This window comes from Alexandromys fortis, unplaced genomic scaffold, assembly GCF_014885135.2.
Source record: "Alexandromys fortis isolate MF-2015 unplaced genomic scaffold, M_Fortis_MF-2015_v1.1 scaffold_0, whole genome shotgun sequence".
Lineage (NCBI taxonomy): Eukaryota > Metazoa > Chordata > Mammalia > Rodentia > Cricetidae > Alexandromys > Alexandromys fortis.
Window position 1 is genome coordinate 4,262,177 of NW_026067949.1, and position 16,056 is coordinate 4,278,232.

Consider the following 16,056-nt stretch of genomic DNA (forward strand, 5'->3'; position numbering starts at 1 on the left):
CTTAACTTTAGATCACAAAGAGTCTCCTCCTGGAAATGACCAATGAGCTAACTTGGGATCATAGGCGGTTCTAAACCTGGTCAAGCCCTGACTTCCCTTATTGCTGATCCGTGTACTCAAGCCATGCCATTCTACCAACTGTCAGGTGTGCAGAAACAAAGACACAAAAATTCTGGCCTCTGGTTTGTGGGAATAGTTTTCCCAATTAACTTAAAGATCAAATCTATGGAATTTACCATGTTTATAATGATAACAGTCAGAAGCGGATCACTTTCTTGCTTCTTAACCCGATGACCTCATTAGTAATTGGCACCTGTGTTTATAAGAAGAATTACAACTCTAAAAGGTCTTCATTACTGACCCTTAACAGAGTGTTTACAGCCGGTATATCCTCCAGTGGCGTAGCTCACACCTCCAGAGTGTGGGTGGATGCCAGATGGCAAGGGCACAGCTTCATGCAAGTTCATACGTGGCCTGCCTTCTGCCTCGGAATAGCCACAGAAGTGTGCACAAATTTAGTGTTTACAGATTGCTTTCATGTGCAACACCATGCCTACTCCTCCCACCAGCTCTGTGTGAGAAGGTTTTATCATCATCATCATCATCTTCATCATCTTACCAAGTTGCAGTGTAGACAGCTGAAACCAGGGAAGATGAGAATCCTTGTCTAAAATTTAGCCAGCAAGAAATTTAGGAGAAATTGGAACTTGGATTTCTTGCCTTGAAATTTGTGTGTGTGTGTGTGTGTGTGTGTGTGTGTGTGTGTGTGTGTGTGTGTGTGTGTTTCCTACTAAACTTCACTCAACAAGTTACAGGACTGGCAACCAAAGTGCTTAAAGCAGTCACAGGAACTCTTGGGCTCTATCTCTTCTTTGAGTGTTCTTTGTTTATTTGAAGCTCTGGGTTTCCTGTTTTGTCTGATGTTCCCGTGGTTGGCAAGAGCAAGCCCAGGCACAGGCTAGTCCTTCAGCCAGGTGGAGCTGTCTCTGCAAGCTGTGACTGTGTACTGCAGAGTGGGGGAGGGGCTGGGTTTAATTGCTGTGTTATTGGAGCAGAATTTTGCTACACTGTAGCCAAATGATGCCTCATCTACAAAGAAAAATGAACTACTCCAGAGAATTTGTTCACAAAGAAGCCAAATCCTCTGCAACAGTGAAGTATTATACTCAGCTCTGAAATTATTGCTTAATGAGTCTAGGATGAAAACGTGAAGGAGGGACCTGTCAGTGAGGGAGTGTATCTGACTTCAGGAGAAAGAACTCAGCCTCTGTGGTCTGGTCAAAAGACTTTCTCACTTAAAGTGTGTGGAGATGTAGTCAAGAGTCGGTGTAGTGGAGTCTGACTTAGTTTGGCCTCCTATAGCAAGTCATCATTGACTGGGTGACTTAACAAATATTTAATGATCAGATTTGGAGACTTAAGAGTAAATGACCTATGGACAGGCAAATCTCATGTCCACTGATTGGCCATGTTCATCCTTCATTTTTGAAATTCTCTCTCCTGACAGAGTGGGAGATTATAGCTCTCAGGTCTCTTATAAAGGGCACTAACCTCTTTCATAGGATTCCATCCTCCTGACTTTAATAACCTCACAAAGTCCTATCTTCAGCCATCACATTGAAAGCTAGGGCTACAATACATGATTTGTCAGAGAAGCGCCACAGACCTCTACCTTCCCGCATGTCTTTCTCAGTAGCAGCTCTCTGTTACTTCAATGTTGTGACTTTATTTTGAACCAATGATAAACTAGATACAATCAAATCTGAGCAGGCAATACAGACTTTGTCTTGCTTCTTTTCCAACAACCTCATCCATCAACTTCTGCTCATGCACCATTCTCCCTAGTGGGTGGGTCACATGGCCTCTGCTAGAGTCTGAGAAAATGTGGATGAGCTGATTATACTGCCTCCCTAAAGAAGAGCTCTGGGGTAAGAAAGAAGGAGGAAATAGGAGTTGAGCAGTACCTGGGAGACCGCCACTCACTGAAGGTCTGATAGGTACAATTTAGAACAGTTCCAAAGAGAAAGAGCACTCTCCCCACATTAAGCATCCTAAAAGTGCATCCTGAGAAATGTAAAACATAAAGGAAGATGTGCTTCTCTTATGGAATTGTTCTGTGGACATTTACACAAGACAGTGACTGACCGGCTCAACACAGACGCTCCAAAGATGACGGCAAATGGTCCTTCCTCTTTGGTCTCTCTCTCAGAGATGTCATACTGCTTTCCACTGGGAATGGCTTCATATATTCTCCATCTAATTTATCTGTTACTATCCAGCTACAACTGTGATCCAATTCTGACTGATGGTGCCCTTCTCCTAAACCACACAAGCACAGCACTGCTGATATACTGAGTCAAATCTCTTCTGCCTCCTGGTTGTCTCTTTTGTTTGATTCTAGAACTCTTGGGATATTTTATTCATGGTCAGCTAAGATAGCAGTAGTTTTGGTACTGGTGGTTTATTAACCTATTCCTTATGCTTAACACTTTCTGGGACGTAGCCCTAGTCATTGAATAAGTGAATCCCAGCTTCATCATCATTTACCAGACGTGTAATCCTGGACAAGTTTCACACCTCCAATAGGTGAGAAAAGAAAAGTTATGAGCTTGTAAAATTTTAGAATTGTTCATTCGGCCACAGTATGATAACAGAAACAGCTGAAAATTGAACTACCATATAGCCAAGGAGCATAGATGTGCAACAAGTTATGCCAAAGGTGCACACATGCATGTACACACGTGTGCAAATATGCATGTGTGTGTGTGTGTGTAATACTAGGGACTTAACCCACGACCTCACATGTGCTAGGCAAGACGTCTACTACTGATCTACATCCCTAGTTCCCTTTAGACCGTTTATTTTGAGACTGGGTCTCACTAAGTAGTCCAGGCTGGAATTGAAGTGTGATCCTCCTGTCTCATTCTTTTGAGTGGCTAAAGTTATAGGCCTAGGACACTCAAGCCTGGGTTCAAGGGCAATAATTCCACAGTATTATCTGTACTCTAACAAGATGTGTTATCTTTCTAGTTTGAATTAAAATTAACAAGCCCTCCTGAGTTGTAATAACCTCACATAAAAATACACTGGAGAAACAAAGACTCACAAACATCCCAGAATCCCTCTGACTTTTATAGCACGGGGAAACACTACTACAAAACAGAGACACTTCTAGGGCAAAAGGTAGGCTCAAGTTTCAGGGAACAGCTGGAGTGTCTCTGTGGTGTCAGTAAATCTGGTGAAGAACCCCTCCTCTGTGGAGCTACTCCTGATTGTCAGTGAACCCCAAAGTGAGTTTGGCAGCCTGACAGCATTGCCTCAGGCTTCCTCACTGAACGAAATGTAAATTCACAGCAGAGCGGGATATCACGTTCTATCTTTACACTGACGTGTCTGTCTCCTTTCTACGGAGCATCCAGTGAAATGGGGATTTTGGAAGCAAACAGCAGGTGTTTGGCATCAGCTCTGCTTGCACGTGGGGTTTATTTCAAAATCTAATGCTAACTAGGATAGCTCAAGAGATATTTTTTTCAACAGTATAAACATTGGAAAGTTACTTATGTGCCTAGAATTAAAAATTGGTTTGGTTCCCCAGGACTTCCATGTAATAAATGTGTAAGTTTGGACCCATTACTTACTGCCCCAGTTGTTTCATTGTGTGTTAAGAGGGAAATAGTAACACTTCCATTGGGCAAAACACAATGTATATTATAAGAAGTAGGAAGTTAGTGATTTCACATGGTTCATCATACACAACTCTCACTGGATTGAATCCAGGGGGAAAGAACTCATGTCTGTCTGTTGGTTCCAACTCTTTGGGTTGCACACGATGGGTACGTGACTCAAAGTAGCTTACAGAGAAATGGGAATGCTTTATCTCATGCAGTGGATAGTCTTAGCTTCAAGCATGGCAAGATTTCCCCCCTTCTGTGTATGCTTGTGCATATGTGTGTGTTTGTGTGTGCCTATGTGTACACCTCTGCTTGTCTGTGTTGCCTCTGTGTGTGCCTATGTATGGGTGTGTGTGCATGTGTGTCTGTGTTTCTGTGTGTGCCTATGTGTGCATGTGTGTGTGCATCTGTATGTGTTTGTGCCTCTGTATGTATGGGCGTCTATGCCTCTGTGTGTGTATGTGTGTGTGTGCCTATGTGTATACCTCTGTTTGTCTGTGTGTGCTTCTGTACGTGCCTATGTATGGGTGTGTGTGCATGTGTGTCTCTGTGTTTCTGTGTGTGCATGTGGGTGTGTGGCATCTGTATGTGTTTTTATATGTATCTGTTTGTACCTTTGTATGTCTAGGTGTATATACCTGTGTGTGTGTGTGTGTGTGTGTGTGTGTGTGTGTGTGTGTGTGTGTGTATCTCCTCCTTCCTCTATGTCTGTAGACTTCACACTGTGGAGAAGATGGCCAGTGATTGAAAGGACATGTTTCCATGGACTGTCTTTCTTGAGTTATGCGTGCCATTGACCTTTGTTGCCAGATGTATCACGTGTGTTCTCTATGGCTCAACCTGCTTGACCTGCTCACCTTGCGGGGGAGGCTGTAGGAGCCAAGGACACTGCACAAGGCAGCCTTCTTTGAGCCACACAGAAAAGGAGGTCCCACAAAGACAGGAGGTCCTGCCTCACTGAACATGGCCTTGTATTACAGGGATGTGTGTGCAAGGCTCAGAGGCAACGGCATACACACAAGATTTACTGTTTGACTCACAGATCAAATAACCAACTTTGCCTAATTTGCCTAAGAGATCCCTGGTTTTTATCAGTGGAGACCACGCTCTGGAGAACCTCTCTCTAAGAGATCCCTGGTTTTTATCAATGGAGACCACGCTCTGGAGAACCTCTCTCAGCCCTAGACAAATCGTTTCTCGCGTTTTACTTTTGGTGTCACGTTTACCTTTCAAACAACTTGTGATTTGAATTTTGTTTGCATTCCCCAAAGTAGCTGTAATGCGTTGTTAGTAAAACAAGCCAGGCCTCAATAAACACACAAATCTCATATAATCTTTGAAGTAAGTAGGAGCTAATTGTTGATTAAGAGAAGAGCGTGTGAGCAGTGGCTGGGGATGCTGACATGATGTGGTTATAACATTGAGATGAAGATGAGAAATGAGGAAAGAAGACAGGATATTGAGAATTTGAGATGGGGAGATGGGGAATTGGAAGGACTTGGGACCAGGTTGTTAATGGTGTCTTGGTTTTACTGTTGACAGAGAAACAAATTATCAGTAAAGGAAAATGTTGGGACTCGTCACCCTCTTAGTTTTGAGTCATCATTTATGAAGTAAACCAGGAAGTGCTTTTTGGTCACAAACCCCACCAACTCTGCTTTGAAGCTAAGTCTTTCTTTGAAATTTTTTTTATCAAAATATTAACATTAGAGACAAGGAAATTTACAATCTTTGAAAGAAGAGCTATAAGTGGAGAAAACAGCTTTCCAAATTATAGTCTTAAGAATATGTGGGGCCAGTAAGATGTCTCAGCAGGTAAAGGCACTTGCCACCAAGCCTGAGGACCTGGGTTCAAATCCCCTGAACACACACAACAGAAAGAGAAAACTAGCTCAATCAATTAGTTATCATTTAATCTGTGTTCACTTTCCACGCTCACACACATACACACAAAAGACCAGTAAATAAATATTTAAAATAATAGGAATGAGACTGACATAGACTTATGGAAAATAACTCCAAATTCTAATGCCCCCTTCGGACATAGTTTTCAACAATTTCCACGTGACTTTTGTCCTTATCCAGTACCACAGCACCATTCATTCACACACACACACACACACACACACACACCCCATCATTCTGCACATGTTTAATTACACAGACTGAGCTGAGTCAGCCAAGGCAGCTCATTGGGGCATCGTCCTATCCAGGTCCAGATGGTCTGGGCTAATTTTTAAAGCCGAAGCTTTCTGAACTCTAATTAGAAAGAAATATAATATAACTCACAACCAAACCAAGGGTCTTAGGTGGCACTGAGAAATGGCTTTAACCATACCATCTGGTTTCCCTCTAGTTTCTGCCCCTTGGTAAACTTCAGATTTTGTAGAAGTCACCTAAATTTTATCCTAGTACAACAGTGGAGATTAGTTAAAATGTTTCCAGAAGAGTCCGTGAACTGTGCTAGCACATTCCAGTGTTGGCCATGATTCTCCTCTTAAGGTTGAAATAGAGAAGGTTTACAGAGTTCTTCAGGGAGGAGTCTATTTATTTATCCTTGAAAAGCCAACCACATCATAAATGTGCAGCCAAGATCGCCTTCTGAAACACATGATTTCTGGTTCTTATCCTGCTTTGGGGAAAGTAATGTGAAATAATAAATAAATAAACAAACAAACAAACAAACAAATACGTTAGGTTCATGGTTTCCCCTTTACAAACAGGATACTTTTAAAGGAAATGTGTACCAATTCAAAAGGATCAAAGAATTGCATGTGACCAGAGACTCAGAGGGAAAAACAAGAAGGGAAAGCAAAGTCTTTGCAAAGACTTCATGAGTCTCTGCACAAGGTAAGCTGATTAGGTTCAGTGGGGAAAAAAGAAGAAACAAAGCAAAACAGAAAATCAGACAAGAAAATGTTAATATCCCTCTCTAGAGAACCCAGAAGCATTTTGGATACAGATGCTACTTGTTAGTATTTAACAGTCTCTGTCTTCTTGTTACGTGTATTTGTTTTGCATACCTAGTTTTTATTAATCGGGTTATACCCAATAACTGTGAGATCACCTTTATTTTCTTCTCAAGCATGTACTGTTTCTAATGGCTCTTTTTAAATTTGCTTAGATTAGACTGTGATAGTGTGCTTATGTAAAGCTTTGGGTTTGATCCCCCCCCCAAACAGTTCTTTCATTAAACATAAACTTTACTTTATAACCTTAGTAATAATTTCGCCTTCTCTAACTCAGTAACCAGACCTGTTACTTTTGCTTCCTAACTTTTCAGCTATAAATATTTAGGAACGATGGTAATAGAATTGCATTTTTGGTCTCCTCTGGTTAGGATGTTGTCTTTCTTCATTTTCTATTTCTATGGCTAAAAGCAAGTCTCTTATAAGAAAAATAAGTTCCTTTTGATTCAAAATTCTATAGGAAAGTACCAATGGCCACATATTGCTGGAGAATCACCCTGCCCTTTAGGCAGCAGAAGTCACAGGGATGAGTCGTCTGATGTAGGGGGATCCAGACTAAAGGAGGTACCTAATATAGTCTGACGAGAAGCATGCTAGTTCTTCCTTATGCCATAACCACCTCTTACAGGCTCTCCCTTCCCAACCTTGCTGCAAGAGCTATAGATGTTCAGCATGGGCTTTGGAGAAGACAAGTGTCTTCAAACCTTCACATGCGACTTAGGTATGGAGAAGCTAAAGGCCAACAAATGCTGAACTCTGCTGCTCTGTCCATTCGCATATAATACGATGATGCCCAGACAAAGAAAATTAAGGGATAGAGATGAAAAATATTAATGAGCAATATTTTATTTGAGAAAATAAACACAATTGGATATAAGTAACAAGATGAGTAAAAGGCTTGAACTCTGAGATATGCCCAGAAACCATTAATCCTGTCAATTAGCATCCAATGGGAGAAGTAAGTATCACTCTAGGAAGGGATTTAAAACAAGAAATCGAAGACTTAAAAATATATTAAAAGAACAGAGAATGTATGCATGCATTAAATTCTATTGAACGGCACAGCACACAAGTGAAATGCTACAGTCCCATTAATCGTTGTGCTCAAATCTGATTCAAGTTTCGCTATTGCCAGAAGACATCATCAGTAGGGAAGTTAGCTTAGTTTCTTTGCTGGTGTTTAATGTTTTTGTTTCTGTTGCTTCCCAGGAGTGTGTAACTGGTTTTAAATAAGACATTTTATTGAAGGGGTTGTGGAACAACGAATGCAGAGAAATGATGTTGCATTGCTGTAAACCGAGAGGCACACAGGAACTGGGCTCCCACACTAAGATGTTCCAACAAAGAATCCTATGCTGAAGCTCCCCAAATGTCAGAGGAGCTGACAGAATTTTGTGGGTTGGCAACTGCCATGAAAAATACTGTCCTCTATATTTCTTCTGTCTTCACATCCCTATCAACCTCTCACTGGCTGGGTACTGGGGTTTCTGCTTTGACCCTCTATTCCTGGAGAAAGAGGAAAGGAAAGGGGAAAAGGAGGGAGAGATGGAAGAATAAAGAGAAAGAAGAGGAGGGGTAGAGGAACAGGAGGCAAAAATAAGAAATGGAGGTAGGGTGGGAACCAATCAGGAGTGACAGCATCCAGTTGGAAACCTATTCCAATTCATTGATTCTTAAGATTCCAAGAGTTCGTGATTTAGGCTTTGAAGCGAGATCAGAAGAAAATTAATCAGCCTTTTCAGATTACAAATTAAAGAATTACATAAGTAATTCAATTTCTAAGAATAACTTGTTAGTCTAATAATCCGGTTATCTTCATCCAAAAGAATTTATAACAAAAATATTTTAAAGAATTTTTTTAGTTTATAAAACAATTCAACATGTGTTTTCTTGTTGGTTATCTAGACACTAAATATTGGATATTAATAAAACATTTTATATGTCTGACACTTTCACTACTATAATCCATTTTCCCCAAAGTCCACCAGATAAAACTATGCTCCTTAGTTCTTTCTCTAAGCCCAGCATTCAATAAACCAGCTTCTTTGATCAGAATGCCAGAAAGGAGGTTAAAGATCTGGTCCTCCGTCATCTTTCTTCACACTAAAGAAATATCCTTGGGTAGCCAAACTAGCAAGCCTATGCAAAGCAGGATGGGAAGAATCCATTAAGGGGTACACAGAACTTAACAAAGTGGATCCATTATTTTTCTGACGGGTATATCTGTAAACCCTGTAGTACCTTTCTACTGTTTATCTTCTTTGTTAACTGGCCTCTATTCAGCCCTCCTTTCCCCTCACAGACCCTCGTGTGTCAATATAATGGACGGAGAAACCTTTCGCAGGAGTACATCTCTGCCTTCAGGGAACTTGCAACCAGTAAGGCAGACAGACATTGTGCAATTTTTCTTGGAAGTACATACGTGCTTTCACAATTACAATAGTGCTGAAGCACGTTTACAAAGTTTTAGAAAGGGGAAAACTTCATGAAATAGAAATACTGGATGCTATAAGATAAAGTGAAAAATAATAGTGGGGGTAATCAGAAAAAAGCCAAAAAGAAGGAGCATGGGATCAGGGTTTGAGCTAATTCTGACAAAGGAAGCAGGGAGACTTGCGCAGTGTCCAGAGCTGTCACCCTCAGCTGTAGGAGCCTGTAGGAGCCCCAGGGTGACCCTCTGAGTTCCTTTGCTTCTGCTGGTACTATGAGCAACTGTCTCCTCTCAGACCGACTGAACTGAGGACTACTGAGGACAAGAGAGTCGGAACTGAGGATTACAAGTGCCGAAATATGAATGAGGGAAGCATTCCCATTGGAAGAGCAGGGCTCTGGCCATGGCGGGCGACAGCTGGCTTTGTCACTTACTATCTCTGTGACTTCTACCAACTTCTCAAAGCTGTTTCAAGAATTCAGTGAGAAGGGCACAAGTTGGCATCCTCAATATCAGCTCTGTTCTCACTGTCTCTCCAGCCTCACTCAGACTGGGTTAGATACTCCCAAGATTCACATGTCAGGTTGAGTTCCCTAAGACAATGTTTAATTAGAAAACTGTTCTTGCCAAAGGGAAGACGCATGTCTTCACTGATATACATTTAGAAAATGAGTTTATGGAAGGGCAATGAAAGTCATTGGTGTAATTAAATGTGGGTTAGACCTGGGCTGTGCGCGTTTTCAATAGAAGAGCAGCTCTCCCTTTGTCTGGGTTAGACCTGGGCTGTGCGCGTTTCCAATAGGAGAGCAGGTCTCCCTTTGTTTGGGTTAGACCTGGGCTGTGCACATTTCCAATAGCAGAGCCGATCTCCCTTTGTCTGGCATCTGCGGCTGCTGTAAGGATGAAGGGAAATGGGAAGACAGTTTGGAATCCATCAAAGGAAACCAAACGTGGCGACCATGCAGAGGCAATAAGGTGGATGACAGAGAAAGAAGAAAATTCACACCTTAGAGGAAGAGAAGTCCGGACAGAACCACAGCGTCCTGGCACCAGGGGTGTGGACCAATGTCAGGGATGGATGGAGAGGGAAGCAGAAGTGCTCTAGACCGTTAACTAGATTTTCTCCGTATTCGATGCTGGAAAAGATTGTTGTTTTAATTCAGTAGTCGACCTATAGGAAAATGCCACAGACCAGGTAATTTTTAAACAATTTATTCCTCACAGACCTGGAAACTGGTAAGCCCAAGATCAAAGTGAAAGGCAGTTCAGCATCTGGTAAGGACCCAGCCTTTGCTGATTAGCTCTTGCCTGCATCTTCCTGAGAAGTCCATTGTTGTGTGGTCATTCAGAAGAAGAGTAAGAAAGGTCCTTCCAGGTCTTTCCATAAGGTCACTAACCTCACTAGAGTGGACTCCATCCCTGTGACTTATTCACCCCTTCAAGGTCTTCACCACAGTAAAACGGGATCATATTCCCAGCGGGGAATGAGGGTTGGAATAGTTAAGTGGCCCCGAGACTTCCCTTTGCTGATAAGTATTCTAGGTCGTGGCTTAGTCTTGAATTTTCTCTTTCCATATCCAATATTCTCTGAGCAAATGTCTGGACAGGCTATGCCATGCTTTCTCTTATGCCTTGTCCCGTTCCCTGACCAAAACTCAACCTTTCCACCTAAAAAGGGCTCAGAGCCTTCTTCAAAAAAGATGATGAGAAAGAAAAGAAGAACAGAGGCCTGAGAGTGGGGCTGTGGTGTTGAAATCCCATTCCACCCCACAAATACATCCTTGATAGAGCACTTCCTCCACCCTCTAGTGTTACCATCCCATCTTACAGCTGCCAGAGCAGAACTCGGAGACAGAAAGACCCTTATCCGGTGATAACTTTCCTAAAGGCCAAAACACATGCATCAAAACCCTGCATCTGCCTCTGCCTCCCATTGGTACCAAAAGATAATTGGGGCTGACTGGGGCTTAACTCCAGTTCTTCTACCTCCTGTGTGATCCTTGTGGAGTTTTGCAAACCCCAGCCTTCACATCTTTCCACGGCCAACTGAAGGCGATGACATTGATGGCTGCCACAAACATTCTTTCTAGCAGCAATTAAGAAACAATAGCAGTCAGCCTTAGATCTGTCAGAGAGCCTTGATGTCCCACGTGTGAAACGGAGACGGTCAACTTGAACTTTAGATCTTATCAAGACTCAGCGTCTTTTTCCCAAACATGATTTGGGAAACAAGCCAGTAGATAAAAAAAAAAAAAAAAAAAAAAAAAAAAAAAAAAAAAGAGGATATTTTCCTTGTTTGTGAACCTCCTTCTAACAACCAGGCATCCTGCAGAGATCCTGTGCCATTGGATGCCCTGACCTTGCTGGTTCCCCCTCTTCACCACTCTTTGAAGCCTGGGAGTACACTTTTGAAAGCAAATCAGGAAAACAAGTACCAATCTGAAGACACACACACACACAAATATGTGAGAGCTTTATGCTTCCAAAAGGAAAGGGGCTTTGAGCTCAAGTCCACATTTGCGCAGAGTTCCAAGCGTCCAGCTGTTGGAAGTTCTTGCAAGCACTGTAAGTAAACAGCCCTCTCCCCTTTCCCCATCCACACAGACATCTCCAGGCTATTTTCACCCTGGAGAAGACGTTTGGCTTCTGTTGTCTTGCACTCTCGCTGTGCTTCTCTGATGCTTGGGGGTGTTTACTGACTTGGGCCTTCGTCAATAAAACATTTCTGGGGGACATGTGTGCCAAACTAAAGAGGGAAAGGGAAAGTCAGCCTCAGCTTTGTCTGGGTTTGTTTTGAAAAGCCCCAGACTTATATTCCTCCTAGCTAGGGAGATCAGCACTCACTGCACTCACCGCGAGAATAGCACTGATACAATCAGGGCAAGCCAAAGCAGCCCTCTGACCTCACTGCTGCTGCTGCTGCAAATGGCAGGCTTGTCTGTGAGTCTGCTCTTGCTGAGCCCAAGGTGAAGATGCTTCCTTCCATTGGCTGTAAGATTCTAGTGGAGGAGAAAGAAAACCTCCAGGCCTACACTGCTCCTCACAGAGTTCTTTGTAGTGGAGAGATCCTGTGCTTGACTTCTTCTTTGTGAAGAGTGTTGATTTATTTACGGTCTGTTTTATGATTAAACAAATGTTCCACTCTGTGGAACTGTGGGCATCATGCAGGACAAGAGCATAATCATAGGGTGAAGGATGGAGTCTTGTTAATAGCAATTTCAAGAATAGATTGTATGTTTTCATAAGTGATGAGCTGTGTCAATATGCATTTCTTTTACCAGTGTTTTAAATTAAATTGTGGTTTGTGATTTTGGAATTATGGAGAGAGCATAACAAACTTCAAGGAAATCTTTTTTTTTTTTTTTTGCAAATTTTCTCTCATGAGATTATACTTTTTCTTCAAGAATCTAGTATCTTTTTTGGTGGGCCTTCATTGTGGTTTGATGGCTATATGGGACTTGCGTCCCAAGATCTCACTGCCTACCCCATTATCAGATTGTATTTCCCAAAGTGTTTTCATTTAAATTACTAAGTTTCCACACCCTTGCCTAAAGCGTGTGCTCTGGATTCTCTAGAATGTTCCCAAATTAACAAGAATAAGCGCTCCTTAATGCTGGCTGATAAAATCTGTCTTCTTGGGTTCACATGACAGCATTCAATGATGATGATGACGATGATGATAAGAATGGTCTCGTTCTTAGTAATCAGCAATTGTCAACATACTCTTAAAAGATATAAATGTCAATGAGATTCTACAAGTTATCAAGGATTCCCAACCGTCCAGTTGGCCCGTGCATAACTCTAGTGCACAAACCTCTGAACTTGAGGTGATCGCTAACCTTTCACCTTCACCTAAATAGATGTTGTCGCCTACTGCTCTGACAGAAAGGCGCCGCAACTACCAACCCTGCTAAGACAAGTGTGTTTGTGGTCAGAGCACAGCTCAAGCTAGCTTCCATTATACAGACTAAAGGTGCTGGGCGCTTGCCGTTTGAGATGTGTGCTGGACTGTATCATAAGACAGTGGAAGACGAATTCATTGTGTGCAAGGAGATGATTTCAGGGGAAATATTACTGGGTATTTAGGGTGTTTTCAGGGGAAATATTAGTGGGCATGTAGGGTGTTTTACTCCATGACCTGGCCACCTTTCATCTGCTCTGTGAAGAAGGTTGACAGCTGCCAAGGAAAACAGGATTTGGAGCCGAAGGGCTGGGGATGAAACAAACAGGCTTCTGTGTGAGTGTGTGTTTACATAATGCCCCTGCACCTCGGTCTCCTCTGTATAATACATCAGCAGCGTAAGGATGAGAGTTCATATTACAGGTATTTATTGTTCTTGTGTACGTGTGAGAAGACTAAACCTAGTGAGGGTCACGTGAGCAGCTGGCCCAACACCACACAGCTCCCTGTGAACAGGGATAGGATCCAAGAAGGTTTTCTAATTCTGCATCCTGTGTGCTTTCATTGACTCCACATTCTTTTCTGCTCTCGCCAAACCGTTCAGGTTGTCAGTGCTGTGTCCGTCCCAAAAGTAAAGAAGGAGCCTGCCAGGGCTGCTCAGTTGCTGTCAACAAGGTTAGAAACATTCTTGGGGCAGTACTTCATTTGCAAATGCAGGTGTCTTCGACTCCCTGTTAGCAAATCCTCCGGATAATTCAGTTGTACCTCAGAGTTCATCAGTTACCATGCTCAACCAGCTCTGTAGTACGTGACGGGCAGGAAGGGGGCAAAGGTTGTGTACCCAGCTTTACCTGAAGAAAGTAGAGCTCTCTTCGGGACGAGAGATCGACCGTTTTCTACCCACACAGTTTGTGTCACGGCCTGTCGTCAGAGTGAGTAGTAAATCAGGGCTGCTTACTGTCTCATTTATGTCCAGTGAGGTCCCCCTCTTTCAGTGTGCGTCACTTTCTAAGCCCTGTGACCATCTGAGCCTTGGCCACCAGTCACAATTGCTGGCTCAGGTTTCAGCAAACAGCAGAGAGAGACTGCTTCTCTCGAGCTGTTCGTTTATTATAGATCGGTACAATTTTAAACACTCAGTCAAGGGACTGGAGAGAGGGCACCGTGGTGAAGAGTTCTGGTTGCTCTTCTATAGGACCCTGTTCCATTCCCAGCACCCACATGGCCACTCACAACTGTCTATAACTCCAGGTCCAAGGGATCCGATGCCTTCTTCTGGATTCTGCAGGTTCTACATGCACACGCTGCACAGACATGCATGCAGGTAAAACACCCAGGCACGTAAAATAAAATAAATAAAAATTTTAAAAATCAATCAATAAACTTCTCAACAAATGAGAAGTCATATATGGTATCTATATCATGAGAGGTTTGCTTTAAAAGCTTTTATCTATTTTAATGTGCTGAGTAAAATGTATTTGAGTTGCTGCCTCTGCTGGCTACATACGCACAAGCCTGTGAACACCAACAGGGAGCAAGGCCAAACACACGCTCGAAAGCTGGGAACTTCATGTCTGAGAAAGGGGGCTTAGAGGTAGAGAAGAACGGGAACCATGGAACCATGTCAGGGATCAAAAGGAAATAATTCTCTCTTCATCACTTGTCACTTCAAGACTCCGAGCACATCACCTATCTCTGTGTTTGTGTAACAGACATAAACGGCTCATCCCAGCTGCTATGTGCATTAACTCGACCCCTTGCTGCTTCAGTCCTGGTTCAACTTGACCCCTAGCATCTACTGAACACGCAACATGCGACAGGACAGTCATTACTCGAGACGTAACAGGGCAAGAACCAAGGTGCCTGCTCTCGTGGACTCTGGGCTTTAGAGGAAGTGGCAGACCAAAGAATCACAAACCCAAACATCCCTACACAGACTATGCCAAGAACAAAAGAAGTTAATGGACAGAAGGAAGAGCAGCTGCCATGGAAGGGACACATTTAGGCTAAGGTGCTCGGGGACTCATTGCTGATGAAGATGCATTTTGCACAGATTCAAGTCATAAGGAAACACACAGAACCAGATCCAGGGTTCAGCAGCAGACTAAGCACGTAACAGCAAAGTCACTGAAACCCTTTAAAAAGTAGTGATTATCTTATACATATTTATGTGTGTACAGGTACACATGTACATGCCTGAAGGGCAAAAGACCATCTCAGGTGTTCCACGGGCTCTGTCCACCTTTATTAGTACTACTACTACTACTACTACTACTACTACTACTACTACTACTACTACTATTATTATTATTATTATTAAGATGAAGTGTCCCTTTAACCTGGAACTTGCCGAGCATGCTAGGCTGGTTAGCTAGAAGTATGCCTGTCCCTGCCTCTCCCGCACTGACCTTGAAGTTAGGTAATTTTACATGGGTTCTCCATCTTTCCAGGCAGATACTTTGCTACCTAAACTGTCTCTTCAGTTCCAGAAAAACACTATTTAGGCCTGATTTATGCATCGCCTCTGAGCTGCAGAGCTATGATAAATCTGCAGGGTTTTAGCCTGGGAGCCCTGTTTTGGAGTTTACTTTTTCTTTCTTAGAATCATGTTAGGAGTACATATACATAAAGAAGGGAAAAAAGCCCCTGAGCCAATCTCCTACGGTAGTTGTCTGCTTCCTTGTTCTATTTTCTGGGTTTTTAAATAATGTTCTTCCTCATCTGAGCTACATTAGGAGGTCCTAAATGAAGGTTAAATAATCATCTATCTTTCAAAAGCCTTAATCATCACCATTTTTAGGGATTAATTCGTTAGAGAAGAGGGAGCCAGGACATGGCAAACTTTGGAATAGGATGAATTGTGTGGCTCCATGGTGACTTTCTGTGTCAAGTCTGAAATGGTACATACGTTAATGACGTTAACGTGCAGCATTGAGGGCAGTCAGCCAATCCATCCGTACTGGCCAAGTGTCATGTGGACAGCTCTTCCAAAGTGGCCTGGGATATTTCCTCTTAGGTCTGAGACAGCACCTACCCAAAAAGAAGGTGCCCACGCAGAGAACATACCCCAGATGAGTCTTTGTC

General features: G+C 42.7%; 1 protein-coding gene across 4 annotated transcripts in view; it reads left to right on the top strand.

Annotated features, from left to right (window-relative positions):
• The window catches only part of C1qtnf7 (C1q and TNF related 7), a 98,925-nt gene that overhangs the window by 26,121 nt on the left and 56,748 nt on the right, over positions 1–16,056 (top strand). Inside the window, exon 1 of one of the 4 annotated variants that reach the window (XM_050150217.1) lies at positions 11,440–11,636. The exons of the other annotated variants lie outside the window; for them this stretch is intronic. The gene's annotated coding sequence lies outside the window, so the exon portion shown is untranslated. Of the gene's footprint in view, positions 1–11,439; positions 11,637–16,056 lie in introns of those variants that run through there. 4 annotated transcript variants of the gene reach the window in all.